This window comes from Arvicola amphibius, chromosome 10, assembly GCF_903992535.2.
Source record: "Arvicola amphibius chromosome 10, mArvAmp1.2, whole genome shotgun sequence".
Taxonomy (NCBI): domain Eukaryota; kingdom Metazoa; phylum Chordata; class Mammalia; order Rodentia; family Cricetidae; genus Arvicola; species Arvicola amphibius.
In genome coordinates, this window is record NC_052056.1 from 90987238 (window position 1) to 90992063 (window position 4826).

A 4826-nucleotide genomic window follows, 5' to 3' on the forward strand; every position below is an offset into this window, starting at 1 on the left:
TGGACATAGTAATAAACTGCCTCCTTTGTATTCTTAATATCCTAGGTCAGTGCATCTCTCAGCCCTCATCAGAGAAGCTTCTCTTTGTAGGAGATGGCGATCAACACAGAGACCCACAACTGGTCAACATGCAGAGAAGAAGAGACTGGAGTGTTTGGCTCTAAAGGAGACATTGATACCATATTTCCTCCTTCCCAAACTAATAAAGTCATTGGACAAGAGGTGGCAGAAAGATTGGTAGAGCCAGAGAGAGAGAACAACATTTGCTGGATATTGACCGGACCATTGTGCACACAAACTCAGAGTGACTTAAGATCAAGACAGCCAAAACCCCAGTATGGCTACCAGAGGGACGCATGAAATCCTACCACTAACTGAGGAGCTATCGGCAACTGATGGCTACTAGGGAGAGTGTAGTGTCTGTGTTACTACGTGTACTACAGTCGTGTGGTGCCTGTAATATGTGGACTACGGTACTATGCCTTCAGTGTACTGCTTGCCCTACAGGGACCTTTCCCCGAGCCAGGAAAGGGCCTGGAGATTTAAGCACGTACACACACAGAGACAGAGAGAGACAGAGACATGGGTCATCCTTGAATTCCCCAAGAATGCCCCCTTTATTGTGTTCCAGGGCAGCTTATATAGGGATCCTTAACTGATAGCCACGCCCCAGCCAAACCCACCAGAAACCACTCCCCTGCCATCAGGGACTCCTGAGGGTCTCAGAGCAACTGCAAACACAGGAAAACAAATTGTTTTGCTCAGAGCAGCTGTAAGCATAACAAGGTGTGTACAGGAAATTCACGGTGGGGGGGGGGTGTCCACAGTTCCCAACAGGAGTGAGACTCAGTTTTTTTTCAGGGATGATCCAGTAGAAAGGGGACTCTTTTTTTTTGAAGATCAAGTTGGGAGTAAAAAGTGGTGGGGGTGGGATGGGCGTTAATAAGAGGGGAACATATAAGAGGTGACTTTGTTCAAAACACATTATGTTCATGTATGAAATTTTCAAACAACGAAAAAGTATAAAAGAACCCAGAAAACAATGTCATGATTTCCCGGTATCACACTTCTCCTTATCGAGTTTGTCACCTCACAGATGCGAAGGACAAATGGTTGACATCACAGTCCTGTGCAGGGGCTGGCCACAGTGTCACTCAGGTTTCAGGGGCTCAGCTCTGCAAGTGACACCAAGATGCTGGTCCGCAAAGGCGCCCTTAGCCTAGGCTCTCTAGGAGTCTGCTGGCCTCTCCGCTGCAGCTGTACCTGATAAGTGTCCGCTTTGTCACGTAAGCAGTGGGATCAAACAAGCACGCCCCTCAGCACCGCGTAAAATAGGAGTCGCATGAATGTCACTGCCATTGTAATCAAATCGAGTGTCCTGAGAGTGTGGGGGGGGGGGAAGCCTTGTTATTATTAAAACAAAGGGAGCCGGGCGCGCGGGCTCTCCTCTGCCTATTTATTCAGGAAGCCTAGAAGCACGGGTGGTAGCATTCACAGCTTTGAAGACTGACTGAATGGGTCCCATTGTTCTGGGGTCACTCTTTGCCCAGAATAAGAACAGGAACCATTCAGGCAAACCTCCGTGGAAAATAATCTTGTCAGGAGAGCTTCCTACTTCCGGGTTCAGTGCCCCTTTGTATTATTCTCCTCACCGGTCTGAAGCCGCAGATAAGAGGCAGGGGCTCTTCAGATGGCTCTGGTGTCCTCAATAGAACTGCTTTCAAATTCATGGCCACTTAAGACTCATTGAATCACTTGAAGCTTGAGAGGTGGGCTCGCCTGCTAGAGTTCAAACAACCAAGAAAACTCAAAACACTCTTATCAGGTGGTGGTGCCTGATTGTAATCCTTTGGCTGAGGCAGGAGGAGTTCCATTTGGAGACCAGCCTGGACTACATAAGGAGATACAGCCTCAAAATAAAACAATCTGTTCAAAAATCTTTACTACATGTTAAATATCGGTTCTTATAGTTTATAGTGTTGTTCAATTATGGCACCACCATAATGAGTCCTGATGTGATAATTGCCATTTTAGAGATGGTGAATCAGGCCTCTGTGGTATTCTGGGATGGCATAAATTATACTCCACGACAAATTAGATATCGCCATTGTAATGAGTGGCCCTGGTGAGTTATAGAGAAGAAACACGGTTCAGAAACTTGGGGGAAAGCAGCTAGAGTTTGTATTCCTTACCCAGAAAGAAGGTAACGTCTCAGCTAGGAAACATCTACAACCTTTGTGTGGTGGTTCATGGCTCTAAACCCAGAGCTAGGAGGCTGAGTGTTCAAGATTAGCCTGGACGGCATACCTTGTGTCGAAAAGAAGGACAAGGGTCAGGAGACGGCTTAGTCAGCTGAGCACTTGCTGTGCAAACATGAGGCCTTGAGCTCGGATCCCCAGAATCCATGTAAAAAGCTGAGGGTGGGGCAGGATCCTGTAACCCCAGTACTGGGAGTGTGGGGATGGAGGAGCCATGACGTTTGCTGGCCAGTTAGCTTAGCTGAATGGATGATGGATGAGTTTCACGTTCAGTAAGAGAGATCCTGTGAGAGAGAGAGAGAGAGAGAAAGAGAGAGAGAGAGAGAGAGAGAGACTCTACCACACTTATACCCATTTGTAATGATCCATGTGAAGTTATATAGGGGATCTGCATATAAGGTAGAACATGTGACATTTTTCTTTCTGAGTTCGGGCCACCTCAAGTAGCACTACACTTTCCAGATCCATCTATTTTCTTGCAAATTTCTTGATTTCTTTTTTCTTTTTTTATAGCTGAATAATGTTCCGGTGTCCATATGTATCCCGTTTCCATTATCCCTTCATCTGGCGATGGGCACTGAGGCTGATGAGAAGAAGAGAGGGTGGTGAGGAAGAACAGAGAGTAGGCAAGAAGACAAACGGGACCGGAAAGAGGGACAGAGTCTTTGCAGGAGAAGGGGAACCCCAGAAACGCCACCCATTCAATAACGTCACCATGTTTCCAGCACATTATAGGGTGACTTAAAAAGTATTACAAAACGAAGGCAGAAAGTGATCAAGGAGAGATGTGAACCTCAGCCTCCATACCCACACCCACAATAACCAGTAAGCCCACACCCAGCACATACATCAGAAGCATTTGTGAATGTCCTCCTGAAAGTTTGAAGGGCTGGCAAGTGCATGCGTATCTGGGAAAATAGCCATAGACACCGCCTGCCAGCGTGGCTTCACTATGAACCAGTTTTTCAGGATTAGTTTCATCCAGAACTCTGAACTTCAACACAGTGTTTGGCAGGAAAGAAAAAAAAAATAAAAAAAAGGACAACGGAATGGAATAATTCTTGATTAAATAGCTTCGCTTTTTGAAGGGACTGAACTGATTGCAAAGTGAAGCTGATCCAGGGAGAAGTGTCCAGAGACATGCTCCAAGCTTTGCTCTTGTCTTTTGATATTTCTTTTTCATCTATGATTTCCACGGACAGTCACAAAGGGGTTTGTAACAGAAATGCGCCGGACGAAGCTGTGAGTCCGGTGAGCGTGTGGCCCAGTGCCATGAAATATATAAACAAGAGGATAAGCAGGTCAGATTTAATCAGCCCACTGGGACAAACGCATGGCCAGAGGGACGTGGCTTCATAGCACCGTGTGCGATGAGTCCTGTTAGCGGCAGGCCAGCTGGGTGACTTGGCTGACACAAAAATGTGCCCTTGTCTGGCATCATGATCATACCTACAGATTCCATATGGATTACTTTCCTTGTGACAAAATTCCCGAGGGGGAAAACTTAAAGGAGGAAGAGCTATTTTTGGTTCACTTTTTCAGACATTTGAGGTCATGGATGACTGGATTCATCACTCTGGAGCTGTGATGAGGCTGTGTGGTAGAGGAAGCTGGTCACCTCCCAGCGGCCATGCATCAGGAGCCCCCGGGGCCCGGGTTACACAGCCATTGCCCTCTGACCCCATCACATCTCTCCTAGGTTCCTTCACTTCCCAATAGTCCAGTCAGTGTTGGATGAGGCCCTTGATCAGGTCAGAGCCTTGTCCTGATTTCATTCTGTGACAGTAATAAAATAACCGAAAGCAACTGAGGAGAGACGGGGAGGGCTTTCTTTGGCTCATAATTCTCGGTTCCCGTCCATGACGGTGGGAAAGTCAAGGCAGGAACTCAGAGCATCAAAACATCACATCCGCAGTCAAGAGCAGAGAGAAAAAAAAAATACACGGATCCTTGCTTGCTGCCTGCTGCTTGTGCAACTTTCCCTTTCTTCAGCTTTGCATAATTCAACGCTCAGTCCATGAGACAACGCTGCTCACATTTGGAGTCAGTCTTTCTCCCTCAATTAACAAACAACAACCCCCCCCCCCCAAATCCCGCCAACATGCTCACTGATCGATCTGGCCTAGACAATTCCTCAGCTGACACACCCTTCTCAGGTCCCCATTTATGGCCAGCCATTTCATCCTTTATGCTACAACTGCTTCTGAATGTCACACTGGAGAGCAAACCTTCAACTCATGAGTCTTGAGGGACATTCCCTATTGAAACCGAGCTAGTTCTCCAGGAAAAAGGGCCTAGCCAGAATGTCTCTCTGAAGCCTGTGTGGGGCTCAGCCTTAGATCAGCATCTTAGCTGGCTGGGAGGAAGCTGAAGCCAAACCCTTAGATCCAAACTGCATTAGCCTTGTAAGGCTGGGGAGATGGTATCTGTAATCAGCACTCGTTGGAGGTTTGGGATCTGGCCCATTTTCCTCTGTTAAGGCTTCGGAGTCATCCCTGGGATAATTAACATCAGGTGGAGGTCACCCTGTGCAGAGATGTGGGTTTTTGTTTACCCTTCTGAGTGTTC